At 46.0% G+C, this 24,266-nt stretch overlaps 1 protein-coding gene and 1 long non-coding RNA gene across 13 annotated transcripts in view; one reads left to right on the top strand and one right to left on the bottom strand.

Moving 5' to 3' along the window:
• Hoxb9 (homeobox B9) overlaps positions 1–5,213 on the bottom strand; it is a 27,171-nt gene extending 21,958 nt beyond the window's left edge. For 11 of the 12 annotated variants that reach the window (XR_011373121.1, XR_011373122.1, XR_011373123.1 and 8 more), the window contains exon 1: positions 4,551–5,213. The gene's annotated coding sequence lies outside the window, so the exon portion shown is untranslated. The remainder of the gene's footprint in view (positions 1–4,550) is intronic. The other variant, XR_011373119.1, reaches the window with a different exon arrangement.
• Positions 797–23,795, top strand: LOC138831124 (uncharacterized). The gene is made up of 5 exons (XR_011373124.1): positions 797–1,136; positions 7,052–7,207; positions 10,232–10,314; positions 15,238–15,341; positions 23,655–23,795. It is a non-coding gene; the product is annotated as an uncharacterized lncRNA (long non-coding RNA).
• The last annotated feature ends 471 nt before the right edge of the window (positions 23,796–24,266 follow it).

Raw genomic sequence — 24,266 nt, forward strand, 5'->3', positions numbered from 1 at the left:
GCCCTTGGAAATGGAGGATGACAAAGAATGGAAATGGCTGGGCAGGAAGAGAGCTGGAGCTGGGTAAGCTGGTGGACTGGCTCAAACCCGGTTGCTGAGAAGGGTGCTGGAAGGTGGCAGCCACTTCCGCAGCTTCCCATTTTTCCTCAGAGATTCATAACCTCCTTGGCGCCCCCTCCTACAAAACCGCCCCATTGCAACTCTTCCGAGGCCTTAATATTCTCTGATTAATTGACCGGCTCCTGGGGGTGGAAGTGCCCCCCTCTGCCAGCGACCTTGAGGGGTTTCCGGCTAGATCATTTGTTCCTGGTGGGAGAAAGTGGCACAGCGGAGCAGTAGCGCAGGTGTAGGCAGCCGGGAGGGAGCGCATGAACTGTTCCTTAGGGGCAGCTAGAAGTATTCTGGAGTATTGAGACCCACTCCCTTTCTGCGCAGAAAAATCTAGACGTCGCTGGGTAGTGGGGAGGGAGCCCAGCGAGGCATCTAGCCCCTGGCTCCGGTCTCACCAAGGTCGTCTCTCCCCATCCCTGATCGCCGCCGAGCTGGTGGTGTCTGCAGGCCCTTGGCATTGCAGTGTGCCCTCCCTTAGCCCCCCAAGAGCCAGATTCCAGACTCTTCTGATCCCTCTGCAAGTCCCCAACTACCCAGGTGCTGGGGCTCCGATCTAGGCGCTCAGGGGCTTCGGGATTCCACCCTGTGATGTATGTCTGTGCTGCGCTGTCAGCCCGGGGTTTCAGGGGCCGCGCAGAACCCCACAGCGCCCTTAGCTGCATGCGCGCTGGTTTGGCAACCTCAACCTCGAGAACCCGCAGTCCAGGAGGGTACTGGAGGAGCCGGTCTGCTATTGCACCGAAGAGCCACACTCGGCCTTAAGGAGAAGGTGCGGCGCCCCAGCCAGGCACTTGGTGCCACCAAGACCTGTGCAAGGAATCTACACCCAGCAGGGACGCCTCCAGCCCCTCATCGAGATTTCTAGATTCTTCCATCTCCCAGAGATCTGGTTGCACCGCAGTGGTCCCCAAGAATCGAGAACAGCAAGAAAGGGACCCCTTGGCTCCCAGAAGGAGAAGGGTATGGGGGTTCACATTCTCTCTCTGGTTGGAGCCCCAAACCGAGGAGTGAACATACTGCAAGAGGTAGGTGGTTGAAAGAGTACACATTGGGAGCCTCTCCTCTTTTACTGTTTTGTTTTAAAATGGTAACTGGCGTTAGTTTCTAACTCCACAAAGGAGTCTGCAGGAATCTGGCCAGCACCGCAGGAGCTGCCCTGGCGGCAGCTCTGGGACTAGCTTTCTTGGAAGGCTTGGGAGCCCGTGCCACGGTTTGTTTGGTCTTTATGATTACTGACTCTCCAGGTTGTTTCGGCCTTAGGACTGGCCCTCCACTCCAGCGGAGATTCAAACTTGAACAGTAGTCAAAAGAGGGCCAAGACTGAAGTTACTCAGCGGATGGGGGCAAGGCGGGTCACAGACAGGGGGGTTGCTTTGGCTTTAATTATCCCAGCAAAAGTAAAGACAGTTCTTCCAAGAAAAAGAAGGGAAAGGTAGGAATGAAAAAAATGGGCTGAGATGGCACTTGGCATCTTTCCCAGATATAAAGGCATTTCAGTTCCAGGCTCAACTTTTAAGCACTGAGTGCTTTTTTTTACTCTGATTTACTGGCAGGGGAAGGGAAAACCTAGTGCCACCTGGGTGTTTTAAAAGGTGAAGTCTGACCTAGTTAGCATGGAGATTTTAGCTAAAGGAAAAAAAAAATTGGTCACAAACCAAGACAGTTCACTGATCAGACACAAATGTCTCTAATCGGTCCAAATAGGTTTGAATTCAAGGTTCAAGGATTCAGAAACTCTATGAGATTGCGGAATTTTAAGAAATCTCTCTCTGTATTGTGGGTTCTATAAGAAAGCCAGAAACCCTCGGAGGGCAAGAAAGCAAGGGGAGAAGGAGGGGAATTGTGCCAGCCCCACTGTCTGGCACCCTAGACATGGGGTTCCGAACCTTCAAGCTCTGAAATTCAAGCTGACCTCATGTGGCCAAACTGGCTGGAAAATCTGCAAGGCAGTTAGAAAGATTCATGTTTCCTACTGCTTTCAGGATAAATCTGTGTTCAAGCAGATTAAAATTTTTGGATATGTTCAGGAATTGATTCCTTCACCCTGCTTCTACCACATGCACATGACAGTACTGGGACTTGAACTCTTGGCCTAGGTACACTCCCTTAGCTTTTCACTCAAGGCTAGTGTTCTTCCACTTGAGGCACACCTGCACTTCCAGCATTTTGCTGGTTAATTGGAGATAAAGAGTCTCACTGACTTTCCTGCCTAGGCTGGCTTCAAACCATGATCCTCATTACTCAGCCTCTTGAGTAATTAGCATTATAGGGATGAGCTACCAGGACCTAAGGCACCCAGTGGCTCTTTCAACTGTTACTGGTTTTTTGGCTCAGGGTAGATTCTAGGGCATTTAGTGCAGCAGGCAGGATAGAGACTTGGGTCTCCAGTCTCTGATTTCAACTCTAGTGTGAGGTTTCCTCAATGGAAAGGCTAGAACCCAGTCTACCCTCCACTCAGGGTCAAGCCTTGCTGCAACTCCTCCTCTTCCTGACTCCTTTGTAAATCTGGCTCCCCTAGCCAAACTATAGGCCAGCTGTGTATCTGGCTACCTGAACAACTACAGAAGTTTCCTGGGTTTTTTTTCTCCTCTTGTTTTTTAAAAATTGCAGCAAGTTCTAAATGATTAGCCCCTCTTCCCCCCCCCCCTTTGTGCCAGTACCGGGGCCTGAACACTGTCTCTAAGCTTTTTTGCTCAAGTCTGGAGCTCTTCCACTTGAGCCACAGTTCCACTTGTGCCTTTTTGGTGGTTAATTGGAGATGAGTCCCACGGACTTTCCTGCTTGGGAAATTTGTATGTTGGAGAGAAGAAAATCTGGGAGTTAAGCAAAGAAATGTGGGAGGGAAAATGAGGGAGAGGATTTCAATAAATTAAAATGATCAAACTCTCTCTAGCCCAGTATCAACTAATTCAGAAGGGCAGAAGTTGGAGTCAGGCTGAATTGGAAACTAAGTTCCCAGCCCACCAGCCTGGTGGTGTGGTCAGTGCCTTGGAAAAGGTATGGTAGATGGGAACGTGTACTAGATGAGGAAGGGTTGTCTTGGGTCTTTAGAATTAGTGTGGTAGAGTGAGGCTTTTTTTAAAAATAAGGGTTTGGGGAGTTTTCTCTAACACCCTGTTTGGATGCTGAGTGGGCTCTGGATTAGGGGAAGGGGATGGAACACCTACTCAAGGGGGATTTGTTGGGAAAAATCAAGAAGGCCCCAGCCTCCCTTTTCTCAAAGAGCCCGGCAAAGAATGTTGAGAAACAGTTAACTTTCCATCAGGAAAGCCTTTCTACACGTAATAAGTCCCTGTGCTTCTACTTCCTCTGGAAAGTGCACCCTGTGCACTTTCGCCGCATACAATCTGTGGGATATGCAAGCTATTCCATGAACTGTCCTACTTTGGGAAAGGTGGTGGCACAGAGGTGAACATATAAATTTCCCGCCCACTGCCCTCATTAGTGAGAACAGCACACTCGGTAGCCCATCTCTTTTGCAGGTTTGCAAGAATCCTCCATCTTTCCACATGTTTATCCAATGCCTCAGCGAGTCCCATGGCCGTTGGGAACCCCTACAAGGGACAAACATCTTTGTTTCCTTCTTTGCAAAGAATAATTTTTGTATTGACCCATCAGCCAGTTCCCACAGACTTCTATCCTTTTCCTGCTTTCTGACCACTTGAACAAACAACAGGCCCCTCTAGAAAAATGCACGTGCAGTGTTTTTGTGAGTTTCAAGTAAGATGGCGGCGCCTGGTTATTCTTAGAGTCAAATGCACGCCGTCCTAGGCAGCCCCCCCACCCCCCGCCCCATCCCCAACGTAATCCACAATCAAGGGGAAGGAAACCCAGGTCACTTTACAATCCCCGAAGGCAAAACAGACTCTCCAGGCAATCATTCTTCTCCCACCCCTTCCAGGTATCCGCTAGAAAGCAGATTCTGAATCTCAGGGACTTAGAGACTCCCACCTAAACTCACAGCTTCAGATACAATTTTCTAATTTTTATTGGGAAAGAATGGCCGTTTTCCCTTTCCACTCAATCTGCATGTTCAAGCCGCTGGGGACAGTGCGCCTTTGGCTATCATGCTACCAGCCCTTGTTGTGCAGGGTTTTGAGCTGGCAGAGGAGGACTTGGGGCTGGGCGGTGCGCCCCCGGGCTCTGGGGGGAAGCGGAGAGACGATCCCCTGGTCACTCACGCCCAGCCACCTATACAGGGAGGAGAGTGGGGCGGGAGCGCGTGGAGAGGCCAAGGCGGCTCCGCGCTCCCCAGGGCCAGACCAGGGAACCTAGATCCGTCTGGAGCTCAAGGTTAAGCGGGCAACCGGGCAGCCACAGACAGTCCTTCAGGCTGGGGCCACGGAGCCGCCAGCCTGGGGGAGGTTTTCAAGCCAATCTGACCCGCGTGATCGCGGCCCCCCCAGAGGCAGGAGGAAGGGCGGGAGCGCCTCACCTACCTCTCGGAATCACGCCGTCCTCCACGCGTCTTCCCAGGCGGCGGGATCCCTGGGTGTCTGGGGACCGAGGTGATGTCGCCCAGGGCGAGGGGCGAGACCGGGCCCCAAGCCGCCGTCCCAGTCCCCGCCCCTGTGAGGCCTCTGGGGGTCGTGTCTGTGTCTGGTGCGGTGGCGCCGACGGCGTCCTGGCCCCCCCTCCCGCCCCGGCGCCGGGGAATGGGGGGGCGCAACAGGGCCCGGGAGGCGATTGGCACCGGTGCCTCCTTCCTCCGGGTCCAGCCTCCCGCCAGTCTCACCTGCTCCCCCCCCCCAGCCTCAGGGAACCGTCCGGGCCCCGCGTGGCGTGGTGGCTCCCAGGGGTGGCGCTTCTGAAAGGCCGGGGCCAGGGAGGAACAGCGCGGAGATGGCCCAGAGGAAGGAAGGAAGGAAGGAAGGAAGGAAGGAAGGAAGGAAGGAAGGAAGGAAGGAAGGAAGGAAGGGAGGAAGGGAGGAAGGGAGGAAGGGAGGAAGGGAGGGAGGGAGGGAGGGAGGGAGGGAGGGAGAGGTTCCCAGACGATCAGATGCACAGACAAAAGAAGCAGGGAGATAGCAGAGTCGGGGGGACGGAAGCTGAACCCGGCTTCGGGAAGCGACAAGTTGTCCTTGGGAGTTGGGAATGTGGGAGGGAGAGGGAGGCCCGGAATAAGGCTGGGCGCGCAGACCCTGGGCGGGACGCGGCAATTCACGTTTAGGACCCAGATCCGGCTGAACGGAGAGCGGATGCCCCCGCCCGCCCCCCCCTCCCGGCTCAGCCCCACGCTTCCCGCCCTCCACCCGGACCCAGCGGCTCCAGTCCGGATGGAGAGCAGCGCCCGACTGAAGGCTGCCCCTCTCCACCTGCCTCTTTCTTTTTGGTTCCCAGAGCCTAAAGTAGAGCTCTTCCCCCATTGAGTGAACGGGCCAAGTGAGGAATCGAACGACCTTGGCCAAGGTCAAAAGAGCTGGAAAGTTTCCCTTTCTAAATCAGCCCTAGAGACTGAAAGTCTTTACATTTTGGCCCTAAGGGTTACAAGACTATTCCGAGATTGTGGGCACTTTTTAATTTATTTCGGAAACCCAAACAGAGGTCTCAACATGCTTACAATTAAGACTACGACAGACAAACGGACAGGGTTGCATGCAGCCTTGCACAATCCCAGCTGGCAAAGTGCAGGGAGTTTTTTCTCCACCTTGACTCAGACCCTAGCACCCAACTGAGGACTGAGGATCTACTCAGAGCCCGACCAGCCCCCTTTCTGCAGGCCCTGGCCAGAAGGTGGGTAAGGGAAGTTCTGAAGTTTCTGTCCTAGGTCTGGCTCTGTCACTAAACCTATCACCCGACTTCAGGCGCCCATCTTTTTGCCCTGATAGGCCTCCATTTTGACCTCTGTCAACTGAGAGCAGGCTGAGTGATTTCACCTTTATAGCCTCCTCCCCTTTGCAGGTGTGAGTGAGCCTGCACAGCTGAAGGAAAAACTTTCAGCAAGCATTGTGACAAATTAAAAGTTGCTTCCACAAATGGATCTCTTTTTCCTTTTGGTCATTCTGGTCGGCCTCCAGTGTTCGTGCAATTGAAGCTGGTTGTTGTTTTTTTGGGGGGAGGGGAGGGTTATACATTTAAAAATTGTGGTAAAATACATAACCAGAATTACCAGCCTAATCATTTTTAATTATGTAGTTAAGCACATACACATGGTTGTGCCTCAGATCTCTAGAATTTTCCATCTTGCAAAAACAAGAGACTACCTCCACTGAGCAGCAAGTTCCTCCTTTCCCTTTTTTTTCAACTCCTGGCATTCCCCATTCTTCTTTCTGTTTCTATGACTATAAACACTTCAGGTGCATGGTGTTAGTAGAATCATGGTGTGTTTCTTTTTTCTTGTCTTATTTGGTCGTGGGGCTTGAATTCTGGCACCATCCCTGAGCTTTCTTGCTTGCTCTACCACTTAGAGCCTCAGCTCCACTTGCAGTTTTGCAAGTGGTTAATTGGAGATAAGAGTCTCACAAACTTTACTGCCCAGGCTAGCTTTGAACTGTGATCCTCCTGAGTAGCTAGGATTACAGGCAAGCGCTACCACCAATACCTAGCTTGTGTATTTCCTTTTCATGACTGCTTTTTTTTTTCACTTTACATGCTGTCTTTAAGGTTCATCTGTGTAGTACACATCAGAAGTTACCTCTCTTTCAATGGTATTCCATTGTATTTATATATCATATTTTGTTTTTCCATTCATGGACATTTAGGTGGCCTGTTGGTTATTGAGAATGTTACAGTGAATATAGCTATGCAAATATCTTTTCAGGATTCCCTCTTCCAATTATAGACCTAGAATTGGTATTGCTGAGCATATGGTAATTCTAGTTTTAATTTCTGAGGAACCTCCATACTGTTTTGCCATAATGGTGCACCATTTTACATTGCTGTGAGGAATGCACAAAGATTCTGATTTCTTCCTATCCCATTGTTTTTCCTTTGTTGTAAGGAAACTTAGTCATGAGAAACAGAGAAGCCACCACTTAAGAAGCCAAATGATGAGTCTTTATTGGAGAGCCGGAGGACTACCAGTAGACTCTTGTCTTAAAGACCAGCAGCCCCAATGCAGCTAGCACAACATTTATATGGGCCAAAGCCACACAAGGTATGTGGAATCAAACCCAACAAAAATGTTAGACAGCAAAGCAAACCAGATACAGACACTTAAACCTATGAGAAAAGCAAACCATCTAGGGAAACAGAGGAAATCAAGAGCCAATTATCTAAGGAAAGTATAGCTCCAGTCTCCTTTACATTTTCCCCTATGGCTGTGAGGTGATAATCTGGTGGTTTTACCTTGCATTTGAAACCAAGCACCTTCTTATGTTTCTTGGTGAATTGGATGTCCTCTTCTGTGAGGGTGTTTCTTGATTTAAAATTTTAATTCAGTCAGAAATTATTAACACCTGTAGTGAAAAGGCTTAGGCAGGGCTCTCTGACAGGTGGTTCTGACTCCAGAGAAAAGAGGAAAGAAGCCAGAAGTTACCTAGGAAGCAGGTCTGGAGGGGCTAGGAAGAACCTGACTTTAGAAGAACAGGCAGAAGAGAGAAGGCTCTCATTCGTCAAAAACATGTTCCTTCTTCATCACAGACTTCCAACATAGTGCTCTTGTCAAGTTTGTGTTTTAAAATATTTTCTACTTGTTTTTCTCCCTAAATTATCAAATTGATATTGTCACAAGAAAACAAATGAAGCAAAACCCATGAAAGATAAATCAAATAAAGCTTTACTCCTCAGACATAATGGTGATAGGCTAGTGGAATTTTCCATACCTTAATTTCCTTGCTCTTCTAACCATAAATATCCACACATACACACAAGTTTTATGTACTTCTTTGTTTTGAGGTGGGTTCTCCATATGTAGTCCAAATGGACCTTAAATGAACTCAAAGTCCTCCTGTTCCACCCTCCCATGCCCAGTTTTGTTTTGTTTTTGTGTGGGTCCAGGAGATTTGAACTCAAGGCCTGAGTGCTTTGCTCAAGGTTAGTGTTCTACCACTTAAGCCACAGCTGTACTTTAGGCTTTCTTGGAAGTTAATTGGAGATAAGAATCTCCCATGTTTTCCCACCTGGGCTGGCTTGGAATTGTGATCCTGAGCAGCTAGGATAACAGGTGTGTGCCACCAGTGCCTAGCTTGTTTGTTTTATTTTTATAAAGACAGGAATATCTGGGGCTGGCAGAGTGGCTCCAGTAGTAGAGCCCCCATTTAGAAATGTCCTGAAAATATATTTGATATGTATTTATATATAGTAATATATAATATATACCTACTAATATATAATAACATGTATATACTAATATATTGACATATATATGATATAATTTTTATCAAATAGGACCTCTAGTATAATGGTAAAAGAAACAGTGAGAACAGACAATCTAATGGGGGAAGGCATCAAATCTTTCACTACTAGGTACAATCTAAAGGTAAGTTTTACCTAGTTGCTCTTTACAAAGGTGAGGCATCTCCGATCTGTTCCCAGCTTGCTGAGAGTTCTTGTCATGAACAAATAGATGGTCAACTTTGTCAAAGTTTTTCGTGTGGTTGTCTTATTTTTCTTTTGGAGACAGGGTCTCCCTATGTAGCCCAGGCTGGCCTGAAACTCAGTTTTCCAAGGGCTGGGATCACAGGAGATCATTGCTATATGATGGCTCCCGTTGATGAATTTTATGCATCCATATTTCTGTGGGTTTTTTTTCCAACCAGTGAATAACACCAATTGAGTTTTCAAGTAAATCAACCCTGAATTCTGAAAATGATCCCTCACTTGATGTGTTAAGACTTTTAATTTATTTGATTTGCAAAAATATTCATTAAGGGTTTTTTGGTTAAGGAAATTACCTATGTTCATAAGGATCATTGATAAGTAGTTACTGACTTTTTTTGTTTTGTTTTTCTTTTTAGTATCAGGATTTTGTTGGGCTTGCTTAAATTGAGGAATGTGACTTCATGTTGTATTTTCTGGAAAGGTTTTGGGCAGAACTGGAATTCTTTTCAAAATGTTTAGTAGGATCCATCATTGAGGTCACGTGGGAAGATATTTTATTCAGTCCCCTCCCCCTCCCCCCATCATGTTGGGATTTGAGCCCAGAATCTTGCAAGTTCTCAGCAAGCAATGCATGATAGAGGTGAACCCTTCAGTTCTGTGGAAGGATTATTTTATAGCACAAATTCAGCTCTCTCTCTATCTCTATCTCTCTGTCTGTCTCTCTCTGTCCTAGGGCTTGAACTCAGGGTCTGGGCTCTGTCTCTGAGCCTGTTTGAGCTCAAGGCTAGTGTTCTACCACTTGAGCCACAGCACCAGTGCCACTTCTGGCTTTTTCTGAATAGTTTAATGGCGATAAGAATCTCACAAACTTTTCTGCCAGTGCTGACTTGGAACCACAATCTCCAGACATTACCCTTCTGGGATAGCGAGGATTACAGGGGTCAGCCACCGAAAATTCAGTTTCTCTATAAACTTGATTATCAAGTTGTGAATTTTTCTTAGGTGAGAGTTGGTCGTTTGTGTCTTTCAAAAAATTGTTCATAGCTGAGTGCTAATGGCTCAAGCCTGTAATTCTATATTCTCTGTTTGAAGCCAGGCCCAGGTAAGAAAGTCCTGAGACTCTTATCTCCAATTAACCACCACAAAACTGGAAGTGGAACTATGGCTCAAAGTGGTAGAGCATTAGCCTTGAGCAAAAAAGCTCAGGGATGGCACCCAGGCCCTGAGTTCAAGCCCCATGACTGACAAAAAAAGAGAGATTGTTTTCCAATATTTAAATATATTGTTTGAAGACCAAATAAGGAAAAAAAATCTCATTTTTCAATTGGTTGGAAAGAGATTTAGTCTCAGGAAGGTGGTTTTCCAAAGAACCCTTGGTGAGCCAGCAGTGATAGAGCTTGAGGCACTGAAAGAGCACAAATTATTTTTTATAAATAATGGAGTAGTGAGACAAAAATTTTAAGTACTGGGGATTGAACACAGGGCCACATGCTTTGTTGAGCCATGTCCGCAGCTCCCTTTCAGTTTGTGTATTGGCTCTACTGGGGTTTGAACCAGAGGCTTATGCTTGCTAGGCAGGTGCTTTTGTTTTCATTTTTTGAGGAAGATCTCTCTAACTTTGCCTGGTCTGATCCTCCAGCCTTTGCTTCCCAAGTTGCTGGGATTACAGGAGTGAACCATCACATGCAGCTCACGACTCAATTTTGACCATCACTATGCTATGTGAGTATAATAGATTATGGCAGGCAATAGCAGAAGTAGAGAGATCATTTAGGGAGAGCCTACCGCCAAGAAGGTGGGTGAACAGTACTCCAAACCAAAGTGGTGACAGAGTGGACAGAAGTAGTTGGGGGTCTAGTTGTAATCCTGGAGCATCTACTATGTGTGCTCATCTTCCAGAAGCTAGAGAGATCACAATGCTTAAGAGAGATAGGATCCAAGCCACATAAGGATTGCAATGAAGGCAGTAGCTGATCGTTAACAGTTAGGAGTGGAGCATTGCCTCCTTTGATAACTTAGGTGGTACCGGGGTTTGAACTTCAGGACTTCATACTTGCTAGGCAAAAGCTCTAACACTTGGGCCACAACTCCAGCCCTATGTTGAGAATTTATAAGAAACTGGGGCCAGGGAATACATGATCACACATGCACTCCTTCTGGCACAGGTTTTTGTTTTTTTTTAATGAATGTTTCTGTTTATCATGATAAGCTCACCTGGTCTAGCAGATGTTAAAAGATGAATAGAAGCCCCCTGTATGTAGAGTAGCAGCACAGACAACAGTGTGGAGAAATAAGCTGGGTGCTAGTGGCTCATGCCTATAATCCCAGCTACTCAGGAGGCTGAGAAATGAGTCAACCAATCCATGAGCCTCTTATCTTCAATTCACCACCAAGAAAACAGAGTTGGAGCTGTGGCTCAAGTGGTAAAACACCAGCCTTGAGCAGAAAAAGGGAGAATGCAAGGTCCTAAGTTCAAGACCCAGTACCGATACAAACACTCACTGAAAAAGAATGGGCTATGGGCTGATGTTTGTATTCCCCAGAACACATATATTGGAACTAGTGATCAATATGATGGCATTTGGGGGCGGGGGGTGAGAGCTACACCAAGTGCCCCAAAATGTTGACAATGGAGTTATTTACTACTTTTAAGCTGTCAATGTTATTTTTATAGCCTATCCTGAAAAACAGCTTAGATGTAAGTAGAACTAAGCTCATTTGGAAGCAAGAAATCCATCACAGTAAGATTGGTGTCTTTGGAAGGTTTCTCCTTAGCATGCCTTACCATGGACAGACACTAGAGGGTGCTCAGTGCTTAGAAAGCAAAAACACTCAGGTTGTGTCTGGTGATGCACCTTGGAGTAGCTGCGATTTGGGCTAAAACAAAACAGAACAGTAAATCCTTCAGACTTTCACAACTGGCTTTCTGCTGGACTGACCATGTCTTATATATGCATGACCTAATACACATAGCATCCAGTGATCTGGTAAGAGCTTTGTGGAATGGGACTACCCCACTGGGAATGTGAACCTAACTAATTGTAATTACAAGATGGCAAGTGTTAGCATGGATGATCACTGAGCATTATTAGGTAAGGCTCAGAGGACTAGGGGCTGAAGAGGATCAACCAGAATGGCCTCCTGAAATTCAGAGCTTTGGGTTCTCTGGAGTGTACAGATAAAGACCTTTTCCGTCCACAACTGGATTTTGGATCTTTTTGTTTTTGTTTTTGTTGGTTGTGGGGCTTGAACTCCAGGACGGGGCGCTGTCCCTCAGCTCTTCAGCTCAAGGCCAGCACTCTACCACTTGAGCCACAGTGCCACTTCTGGTTTTCTGGTGGTTAATTGGTGATAAGAGTCTCACAGACTTTCTAGCCCTGGGTAGCTTTGAATTGTGATCTTTGGATCTCAGCTAGGATTACAGGCATGAGCCACTGGCTCCCGGCTTGGATTTTGGATCTTTAAAACATCTCTATCAGGTAGGCATAGTGGCTCACTCCTACTCTACTCAGGAAGCTAAGATCTGAGGACTGAGGTTCAAAGCCAGCCTGGTTAGACAAATCTGAAGAGACTCTTATTTACAATTAACCTGCAAAAGGCTGGAAGTGGAAGTTTGGCTGAAGTGGAAGAGCACCAGCCCTGAGTATAAAAAAGCCAAGCAAAGCCGGGCGCTGGTGGCTCACGCCTGTAATCCTAGCTACTCAGGAGGCTGAGATCTGAGGATCGCGGTTCAAAGCCAGCCCGGGTAGGAGAGACCGTGAGACTCCTATCTCCAATAAAACCACCAGAAAACTGGAAGTGGTGCTGTAGCTCAAGTGGTAGAGCGCTCGCCTTGAGCTGAAGAGCTGAGGGACAGTGCCCAGGCCCAGAGTTCAAGCCCCACGACCGACCAAAAAAAAAAAAAAAAAAAAAGCCAAGCAAGAGTAGGAGGCCCTGAGTTCAAGACTCTGTACCTCACACATGCACACTTGCGTGCATGCATGGGTGTGCACATGCAAACAACATGTCTATGCTCCATTTCCTTCACATTCTTTCTGAACAATTACTTCTGGGATTTTTACTAAGCTGATGGCTCCCTGTACAATTTCAGGAAGGCAAATAACAGTTGTAGACCTTCTGAGTTTATCTCCCTCTATGGTTTTTATGAGCTTATTGAATCATGTCTTTATTTTATTTAATCATCACAACAACCCTGGGAGGCTGAGCTGATTACTTCATTCTGTGGATCAGGATATGGCCAAGTTTTATAACTGTCCCAAGATCACTCCATTAGGGAGTGGCAGGACCAGTATTTGAAGCCAGATAGTCTAGGTTCAACCGAAGATTTTAGGTGTGGCCCTTCACACCTATAATCCCAGCCATACAGGAGGCAGAGATGGGACAATTTCAGTCAACCAGACCTTCTCTCAGAAAGCAAGTTAAATGTGGTTGTGCATACCTGTAATCCAAGTTGTGTAGACAGCAGAGATAGGAGGATTGAGGTCTGAGACCAGGTGGTGGGCATCCCAGGAGGGATCAGGAGGAATCCTGGAAGCCTGGGAGTTACCAGGGTGGGGCCCATGGCTTAGAAAACTCTCAGCTCTGTCCACCAGTGGTCTAGAGCTGAGTGAGGGGGAGGGGGTAAGACCATTACCTTGGGTGGCCCTGGAGAGGTTCTGAGCTTGGGAAGAGGTGCTTGCAGGTGTGGTTCCTGCCTGCAACCTGGGGCTCCTGCAACGGGGCCTGATGCTGCGTTCCCACTCATTACCGGCAGGGGTCAGTGTTCAGCCGCAGGTGAGCTGGCAGTAGGCAGCAGCTGCATCTCCTTCCCTGGCCACTAACAGTTCTCTGCTGCGAAGACCTTTCCTCTTCTCTTCAGGCTGTCCCTCAAGTCAACAAGGGCCTGCAGCCCTCTGTAAACAGCTATTGCCTCATTTATTGATAATGACTTCTTGGCCCCATATGAGAAAGTGGTGCCAAAATGGAGGAAGAACTTGACATAGATAGAGTTGGAAGATTTGGGTTCAAGGTTTCCTTCCTCCAGTTACTGCTGTGTAGTCTTAGACAAGTCACTTTGCCTTCTCTGTGTCACGTTTCCTCATTTTCATCCTAAGAATGACTGATGTGCTCAGTGTGGTGGCTTTTGTTTATAATTCTAGGTACTCAGGAGGCTGAGATCTGAGGATCGAGATTCGAAGCCAGCCAGGGCAGGAAAGTCTGTGAGACTCTTATCTCCGGTTAAGCATCAAAAAGCCACAAGTGGAGTTGTGGATCGAGTGGTATAACACCATCCTTGAACAAAAGAAATGAAGGGACAGTGCCCAGGCCTTAAATTCAAGCCTCAGGACTGTCAGAGAGAGAGAGAGAGAGAGAGAGAGAGAGAGAGAGAGAGAGAGAGAGAGAGAGAGAGAGAGAGAGAGAGAGAAGCTCCAGCAATTTATTTATTTACTTATTTATTTTCTGGTTGTCGTCTTAGGCCTTAAAATGAGGAAAGTGGGGGGCTGGGCAGGTAGCTCAGTGGTAGAGCACTTGCCTTGCATGCATGAGGCCCTGGGTTCTATTCCACAGCACCACATAAGCAGAAGAAAAAAAAAGCCAGAAGTGGCGTTGTGGCTCAGGTGGTAGAGCACTAGCCTTGAGCTGAAGAGCTAAGGGACAGCGCCCAGGCCCAGAGTTCAGGCCCCATGACTGGCAAAAAAAAAAAAAAAAAATGAGGAAAGTGGAACTTTGTAAAATAGAGAAAGAACCTGAACAAAGCTGGCACCGGACTCTCCTTTCTCCCTTTCCACCAAACTATCCTGCTTTTAGGGCTGTAGCAAGAGTTACTGTATATTCTCTTCTGGCATTTGGGCCTGGATATTGGTGGGTGCCCTTGATTCCTGACTGAGGAAGTAGGAGACATTTTCCAATTGTTAGAAACATTCCCAACTAGTGTCTGTGAAAGGAAACTCAGTAGAATGCAAGCTCTGGTAGGCAAGGAGCTCATCTGTCTTAGTCTCTGAGGCTGTTACTTAATGTATGGTAGATGCACAATAAACATGAAGGAAAATGATGGTCAGGAGCTGGTGGCTCAAACCTGCAATCCTAGTTACTCAGAAGGCTAAGATCTGAAGACTGGTTCCAAGCCAATTTGGGCAAGAAAGTATGTGAGACTCTTATCTCCAATTAACCACCAAAGACAGAAGTAGAAGTGTGGCTCAAGTGGTAGAGTGTCAGCCTTGAGTGAAAAAGCCAAGTGAGCGTGTGATGCTTCAAGTTCAAGCCCCAGAACTGGCAAAGGGTGGGGGAAAGAAGGAATGAACCAGCAAAAAAATCCCACAGAGCTGGAGATATGGCTCAAGTGGTAGAGCACCTGCCTAGAAAGCATGTGGCCTATTGCCACTAGTGAAAAATGTAAGTTTCTATAATTCCTGCATGCTCTCTAAGAGAAATCCTAGGGCTGGGGGCAAAAGCTACTGGGTTTGACTGCCAGCACAAAGGAGGAGGAGGAAGAGAAGAAATCCTAATACAGAGCCATTTTTCAAATCAACTATTCAATTACCATGCAAATGATACTAATTACTGGTCTAAGGGCCATTGTCAAGTTTAATTAAAGAGTTTTATTATAACTTTTCAAACTCATACTACTCTTTCATTATCTAACTCAATAACCATCTTTTTTATTAGCATGTTCACAAGATAAATTGAGTAAACCAGCTTAATGAGTCATCTGAGTGACTTATGACGTTGAGCATCAGAAATGGAGAAGTGGAAAATGTGCTAACACTGAAGTAAGTCTTGGTGAAAATGCAGTGGGTGGGGCTCCTAATGGGCCAAGAATGTTGTGTCCAGGGACCTCTCAGCAGCCCTCAGCCTCTTCATTCTTCTTCTACTCCAGTCATTGGTTTGCTCTTCTCAATGTATTTTAGAGGAACTGTGACACTCTGGGTACTAAGCAGACCGTGCTGCTACATAGAATCAGGGGCCTAAAGACCAAATCCAACACAGGTGTAGGAATGTTGTCCAAGAAGAGAGGGGCAACAGGGGAGGGGCAGATAGAGACAGTTTGCAGAGGCTCAGAGGCGGAACTGCTTCTAAAACACCTTTGTGTGCCAGGAGTTGGTGGTTCATGCCTGTGATCCTAGCTACTCAAGAGACTCAGATCTGAGGATCACAGTTCAAAGCCAGCCTGGGCAGGAAAGTCCGTGAGACTCTTATATCCAGTTAACCACCAGAAAACTGGAAGTGGTGCTGTGGCTCAAGTGGTAGAGCACTCACCTGGAGCTGAAGAGCTGAGGGACAGCACCCAGGCCTAGACTTCAAGCCCATGATGGACAAAACAACAACAACAAAAAACCCCCAACACCTTGTGTACACAAATCCCTGGAAGTATATTTTGAAACATCTACTGAATGCTGTGGTACACACCTGTAATTGTGGTGTTCAAGGCAGGAGGGATGAGAGTTTGAGGCCAGCCTGGGCTGCATAGGGATTCACTATGCACACACACACACACACACACACACACACACACACACACACACACAACACAGGGCTAAAATTTAATGGTAGAGCACTTTCCCAGCATACACAAAGACCAGGGTTTGATTCCCAGCACCACAAAATAAAAATAATATAATCAAAATTCATGGCCCCATTTTGAACATGAGGTCCTGAGTTCAAGCACCAGCACCAGCACACTCACAAAAATCTACAATACTGCCTGGAGCCAGTGGCTCACACCTCTAATCCTGGCTACTCAAGAGGCTAAGATCTGAGGATTGTGGTTCAAAGTCAGCCGAGCAGGAAAGTCTGTGAGACTCTTATCTCTAATAAACACTCAAAAAACCGGAAGTGGTACTGTGGCTCCAGTGGTAGAGCACTAGCCTTGAGCTGAAGAGCTGAGGGACAGCACCCAGGCCCAGAGTTCAAGCCCCACAACTGACAAAAACAAAACCCTACAATATTGATGTTAGGCCCACACTTGAGGGAATACAGATTTACGCCTTTGTGTGTGCATGCGTGTGCATGCATATGTGTGTGGTTTGGGGCTTGAACTCAAGGCCTTGTGTCCTGCCCCCAGCCCCCTCACCTTCTTTTAGGTGTTTCTTGTCCTGAAGGTAGGGAGAATCTGGGCGCTTCATCACAGAACACCTTCCACTCCCAGGTAGAGAGTAGGCAGTGGGCCCCAAACCTGTAATAGATCTACTAGTAGACAGAAGAGTGAGCCATGAGCTGATGCCCAAGACATGAGGGTTCCAGGAAGTGCAGACAGAAGCCGATCCTACACACTCCAGTGTCCACATGTGTGGGCAAAACCCCTCAGGTTGCTTTTTTTGTGATTATGTCATTCATCTGAGAACATTGCATCTTCATTTTTCACTCACGTACTGTATAAATAAATTCTTTTCTTTCTTACTAGAACTACCAACCCTACATTGAAAAGCAGTACCTTATTCTCAATGTTAGACACAAATCATTCAGTCATTTTTGGCTATATTGGAGGTTGAACTCAGGGCTTTGTGCTTGCTAGGTAAGCAGTCTACGATTTGAGCTATGTCCTGGCTCTTTTTGCTTTAGGGGTTCCCCTCTCCCTCTTAGGTAGACTCTTGATTTTTGTGCCTTCTCCCACTCCCCCCCCCTTTTTTTTTCCTGATCCTGGTTTTTTTTGTTTTTTGTTTTTTTATTTGAGAGAGAGCTGGGAAAGAGAGGAAAGAGAGAGAAAAGAGCTAGAAAAGAGCAGAGAGAGGTAAGAACAGCAACACTCACGTGGTATTCAGGTAGACCTGCTGGGACCAGGCAAGGTTGGCACTCCATGTGGCTGGGAAAGGAAAGAGGAAAGAAAGGAAAGAGAGAGAAAAGAGCTAGAAAAGGGAGAGAGAGCAGAGAGCTAGAAACGAACAGAGGGAGAGCTAGAATAGAACAGAGAGCCCTGTTCCTGGGGTTTGAACTCAGGGCCTAGGCATTTCCCTGAGCTTTGTGCTCAAGGCTAGCATCCTACCACTTGAGCCACAGCTCCACTTCCAGCTCTTTTTGTAGTTCATTGAACAGTCATTTTTTTTTCTTTTCTTTTTTGTCCATCATGGGACTTGAACTCTGGGCCTTGGTGCTGTCCCTCAGCTCTTCAGCTCAAGGTTAGTGCTCTACCACTTGAGCCACAGTGCCACTTCCAGTTTTCTGGTGGTTAATTGGAGATAAGAGTTTCACAGCTTTTCCTGCCCAGGCTGGCTTTGAATTGCGAGATCCTCAGATCTCAGCCTCCTAAATAGCAGGATTACAGGCATGAGCTACCAATGCCAAGCTTTTATAACTTTTTCTGAATTTTACAAAAATTAGTAAAGGGGCATTCATTTCATCAAATATTTCTCTGTCCCAGGTGATATAATCATAAAGTTTTTTTTCCCTTTTCTACTCATGTGGCGGGCGTAGGGGTTTATCAATTGAGTTCTGAGTAATGAACCAGCCTTATATCCTTGAAATAAATCTCACTCAGATTATGGAGTGTCCTTCTCTTTATATATTGCTGAATTCTGTTGATTAATATTCCTTTTCCTCCACACTTTTATTTGTGCAGTGTGTGTGTGGGGTTTCATTGTCTGTTTTCTAGTATTTCATTAAGGATATTTGCATCTATATTCATAAAGGATATTGGCCTTTAATGTGCCTTTCTTGTACTGTTTTCATCTGGTTCGGGTATGAGGGCAATATTAACTTTATAAAATTAATTCAGAAGTAATCCTTCGCATCTGTTTCCTGGAAGAAATTGTGTAGCATTTAATTTTTTTAAAATGCTTGGTAGAATTCTCCACTAAAACCATCTGGCCCTGTAAGAATTGCAAGGGTGGAAGGGAGTAGTTTTCCTTCTAAATCCAATTTCTTTAATAGTTGGAGGGTTTTTCAAATTGCCAATTTCATATGGTATGAATTGTAGCCTCTGTGTGTGTGTGTGTGTGTGTGTGTGTGTGTGTGTGTGTGTGTGTGTGTGTGTGTGTGTGTGTGTGTGTGTGTGTGTGTGTGTGTGTGTGTGTGTGTGTGTGTGTGTGTGTGTGTGTGTGTGTGTGTGTGTGTTCTGGTCCTGGGCTTGAACTCAGGGCTTGGGAATTGTTCCTGAACTTTTTTTGCCCAAGCTTAGTGCCCCACCATTTGAGCCATATCTCCACTTCCAGCTTTTTGGTGATTAACTGGAGATAAAAGTTTCACAGACTTTCCTGTCCCAGCTGGCTTCTAACTGTAATCCTCAGATCTCAGCCTCTTGGTAGGATTACAAGCATGAGTCACCAGCATCCAGCTTGGTATTCTTTTTTTTTTCTTTAAAGAAATTGATTCGGAAGTGGCACTATAGCTCAAGTGGTAGAGCGCTCGCCTTGAGCTGAAGAGCTGAGGGACAGCGCTCAGGCCCAGAGTTCAAGCCCCACGACTGACAAAAAAAAAAAAAAAAAAGATTCAAATGTACGCATTATCCTGCCCATGTAATTGTAACCCCTCTGTACAGTATGTTCACAAATAAAATAAATAAATAAATAAATAAATAAAAAAGAAGTTGATTCATTTCATTTAAGTTGCTAAATTATGTGTGTGGAGTTATTCATAGGATATTAGCTTCCTATTACTGCTGTAACATATTAATGTAACTTACTGGCTTAACTACAGGCTCATGCCTACACTAGTCAGGAGGCTAAGATCTGAGGATGGTAGTTCAAAGCTAGCCCAAACAGGAAATTCCTTGAGACTTTTACCTCTAACTAACTACCAAAAAGCCAAAAAGGTGGGGTTGTGGCTCAAATAGTAGAGCATTAGCTGAGGGAGGGGGAGAGAGGAGAGAGAAAAGAAGTTTAGGGACACTGTCCAGGCTTTGAGTTTAAGCCCCAGGACCAGGATTTAAAAAAAAACAAACCCGGGGCTGGGAAGGTGGCTCAGTGGTAGAGCGCTTGCCTTGCATGCTCAAGGCCCTGGATTCGATTCCTCAGCACCACGTAAGCAAAAAGAAAAAGCCGGAAGTGGCGCTGTGGCTCAAGTGGTAGAGCGCTAGCCTTGAGCTGAAGAGCTGAGGGACAGCGCCCAGGCCCAGAGTTCAGGCCCCACGACCGGACCCAAAAAAAAAAAAAAACAAACCCACCAAGTTCTCTAACAAGTTCTGAAAGCTAGAAGTTCAAAGTTAGTATCAATAGAACAAAAATCAAAATGTTGGTAGAATGATATGCACTCCCAAGGCCTCAGGAGAGAATTCGTTCCCTGCCTCTTCAGACTTCTAGTAGAAGCCAACATTCCTTGGCTCCTGGCCACATCACTTCAATCTCTGCCTTCATGGTTGCATTGCCTCCTTTTCAGCTCTGTGTGTGTGTGTGTGTGTGTGTGTGTGTGTGTGTGTGTGTGTGTGTGTGTGTGTGTGTGTGTGTGTGTAAAATCCTCTTCTGCTTCTCTCTTGTCAGGACATTAGTAACTAAAGTTACAGCTTCCTTTGATAACCTTCTCATCTCAAAAAATTTAATTAAAAGGTCTGTAGAGATTCTCCTTCCTAATAAAATAAGATTTACAGGCTCCCAGGGTTAGGAGCTATCTTTGGGGAATTATTAAGATTAAAGAGGGATGGTACAGGTAAGAATCCTGAAAATAAACAGCCACTACCTTACAAGCCACCTTCCCTGGCCCCATATTCCAGAGGCTCTATTTGCAGGCACGAGTTGCAAAGAGAACTTGAGGGGTGGATGAACTGGATGCTGGGCCAGAGAATGCCCCACTGGGAGAGGCCAGGATTTTGGAGTGAGAAGCTGTGGCAGAGATTTGCAGTGTGTGTTCTCATCTCTTCCAGACATCTGTTACCACTGTGGCGAGGCTGGTCACCTTGCCAAGGACTGTGATGTCCAGGGAGATGCTTGCTTACCAGCAGGAGAGGTGGCCACATTGCCAAGGGTGGCAAGGAGCCTGAGTGAGTGAGCGAATGAGTGAGCAAGCAAGAGTGAAAGCAATGCTGTTCCAAGTACAGCCAAGTAGGCCACGTGGCTCACGATGTGACCACTCTGGATAATCCATTCTTAGAGGAAAATCAGACACATTCATAAAGACCATCCTAAAGAGGTGTGCTTTTTGGGGGGACTGGGGGGTAGTCATGCGGCTTGAACTAGGGCCTGGGTGCTGTTCCTGAGCTTTTTCCGCTTAAAGTTAGCACTCTAACACTTTGAGTCACAGTGCCACTTCCAGTTTCCTGGTGGTTAATTGGTGATAAGAGTCTCAAAGCCTTTCCTCAGTAGGCTGGCTTTTGAACCGTAATCCTTAGATCTCACCCTCCTGAGCAGCTAGGACTACAGGTGTAAACCACTGGTACCCAGCTTAAGTGTTTTACAGTGAAGTGTGAACCAGGAACATGCCTGTAATCCTAGTTATTCAAGAGGCTGGGATCTGAGGATCACTGTTCAAAGCCAGCCTGGGCAGGAAAGTCCATGAGACTCTTATCTCCAATTATCTACTCAAAAGCCGGAAGTGGAGTTGGGGTTCAAAGTGGTAGAGTGTTAGCCTTGAGTGAAAGAGCTCAGGAACAATGCTTACACCCTGAGTTCAAGCCCCACAATGACAACAACAACAACAATAATAATAAATACAAGTGAAGTGCATTTTACCCTGTAGTCATCAATTGAAGCAAGATGAGTATGATCAACTGCTACTACTGAGGAGGATCACGACATATTCTCTAGGGATGCTTGACTACAGCCTAATTATTTTCCTCTCTCTGATTGATGGTGTATAATTTTCTTTGAACCCTCTTCACTGGCAAAGGTTGGCAGATAGAAGCTACTCCCAAGCCAGCAAGCTTTACTTCATGTAAAAGGAGGAAAGAGGTGGGGAAAAATAATCCTAGAATTTCTGCATTTAATTACAAAAAGTGGTTAGGTTTAGTTTGATAACGGTGTTATATATAATGTTTATTATAAAGAACCCACTTCCAAGGACTCAATGAATAGGAAGAGTTAAGTCAGTCCAGTAAGCATGTTTTGGGTTTCCAGAGAGAGAGAGAGAGAGAGAGAGAGAGAGAGAGTGTGTGTGTGTGTGTGCGCGCGCGCGCGTGCATGCATACCAGTATTGGGGTTTGAACTAATGGCCTTGTGGTCTTGCTTAGCCTTTGTGCTCAAGGCTAGTGTTCCACTACTTAAGCCACATTTCCTATTCTGGCTTTATGCTAGTTAACTGGGGATGAGTCTCTCAGCTTTGTCTTTCTGGACTGGATTCAAACTGAGATCTTCAGATTTCAGCTTCCTGAGTAGCTAGGTCTACAGGCATGAAACACTGCCACCTGGCTTTATTCTGAGGTTCCTTATATATCCCCATGTGCGAGGTAAAAACGATTCTGGAAATGTCTGTGAACTTCCATAAATGACTTTAATTTTAGCATAATGATGCTATGGAGGTAGCTGTCAAATAACATTGAGGAAGATCTGCCTCGGCCCCTCACAGAACATGGTCAAGTGAGAGTGAACTAAATGGAGAGATAAGTACTGGGTTCACAGCTGTATGTGAGAAGTCAGGACTAAATCCTCAACTGGATCAGCTCCATTGCAGCTTCCATGCTGGATAGGTAGATGGTGATGGCAAAGAGTTAGAGTGCATATTTTCGAAGACGAAATAATCTAAACTCAGAATAGGCATCAGTGCTCAGAGGTAGCATAATTTAGAGCTATTCAGGAATCACACAGAAATGGCATTTTCACAGAAATCAAGTTGGCTTTTTGTACTAGATTATCACTATAGATAAATATGTTTCATTTGCTGCTATCGGTTTTTGAAAGTCAGATGGAAAAAGCAACTAAAATCCTAGAAAAAAGTAAGTTTAAACTATTCCAATAAAGCTGGGGGAGAGGTGGGGAGACTAAATAATGCCTTCCAAAGGTATCACCCGGGTATCACGTAGTAACCCCCTATGTTAGCACATCCTTTTAGTATCTGTAAGGTCTATAATGATAACTCTTACTTAGTTCTTTCTCTTTTTAAACTTGTAAGTCTTGAGAGAAATTTTGTGGGTTTTTTTTTTCAATCAGCAACTTGTTGCATTTACTTTTTGTTGTTGTTCTCGTCAGTTGGATTTGGTTTGTTTTGTTTGAAGTACTGGGATCAAACCTCTACAGCCTCACACATACTAAGCGAGCACTCTACTACATAGCTTCTTCCTTGACTATTCTTTTCAGTTTTCTGGCTTAAGCTTCATGGACTTTTCTTCTTGTCTTTGTGATTTCCTTCCTTCTGCTTGCCTTGGGTTGACTTACTTTTCCTGGGTGATTGAGATGGGATTTTTAGATCTCTAACTTGCTTTTCTGTTTTTCCTGTGAGTGCATGGAGTCTTACATGTTTCTTGGGGCTGCTTTGTCTGTTGATACATTTGTAACTTGCCTCTAAACTTCCTTTTTTTTTTGGTATATGGATTAGTTAGTAGTTCATTGTTTAGTTTCCAAGGATTTGGATTACCTATTTATTTTATTTTATTTTATTTTGGTGTGGGTCCTGGGGCTAGAACTCTGGGCCTGGACACTGTCCTGGCGCATTTTTTGCTCAAGGCTTGTGCTCTACCATTTGAGCCCCAACTCCACTTCTGGCTCTTTGGTGGCTAACTGGAAGATAAGATTTTCAAGGACTTTCCTGCCTGAGTTGGTTTTGAACCACAATCCTCAGCTCTCACTCAGACTCCTGAGTAGGTAGAATGACAGGCCACCATGGCCTGTCTGGTTTCCCTCTTTGCAAGACATTTTCACCCACCTTTCACTGTAGACTCTGACTTCATGAGAAACAGTCTTACCTATGAATGAATTATGCACCTGCAGATGGGATAAAGTGCATGCTTGAGTCCAACAGACTGAGTTCAGATCTAGCACTTACTGTAAACTCATGACTTTACTCCATTGCATGACTTGCCTGAGCTCCAATATCCTTGCCTGGAAAATGAGAACGAATTCCAGCATCCCTGGTTGTTCTGAGCAGTCTTGTGAGAATGATGATATAGGAGAGGGAATGGAGCAGTGCAGCCATGCTGTCTTCCTTCACAGCCCACTGGGGAGGAAGAACACCAGGGCAGCAGCCCTGGGGGTTTGGGTAAGGGAGATGATGATTGTGTTCTGTTGCAGGTCAGAGATGGGCTGGGAAAGCCACTCCAAAGCCAAGACAAGCAGTTTCCTGGAAAAAAAGAAAGCTGTCCTGAGCCCAGGGTGGCCTGGATCCTGCTTCATTTCCTGAACTGGCTCCTTCACTGGTTATTGAATGGACAATAAAACAGAGCTTATAAAAATCCACGAGTCTGGGCTTCATCGCTGCCCTGGTATCCAAGCTCCAGTCAGTCTGGGCTTTCATTTGCTGATGGCTAAAGGCAGGGATGTTCTAACACTTATCCTGAGTGGTGGGGGTGGAGAGAGAAGGGGAGGAATGCTCTCTAGAGATTTCCCTGTGTCCTCATGTAAACAGAGGTCATTTCTTCCCGTTATGCCTCAGACTCTGTGAACTCTATGTGTGCGTGTGCGCGTGTGTGTTTGCACATGTATATGTACACACGCACACACATGTACTCGAAGACCTGTACTGGAGCTTGAACTCGAGGCCCTGTGCACTCCCTTAGCTTTTCTTTTTATTCTCACGTATGGAGCTTTTACCACTTGAGCCACAGTTCCACTTGTGGCTTTTCGGTGGTTAATTGGAGACTCATGGACTATCTGCCCAGGCTGGCTTGGAACAATGGTCTCAGC

Source organism: Dipodomys merriami, unplaced genomic scaffold (assembly GCF_024711535.1).
Source record: "Dipodomys merriami isolate MVZ:Mamm:240054 unplaced genomic scaffold, mDipMer1.0.p SCAF_19, whole genome shotgun sequence".
NCBI lineage: Eukaryota > Metazoa > Chordata > Mammalia > Rodentia > Heteromyidae > Dipodomys > Dipodomys merriami.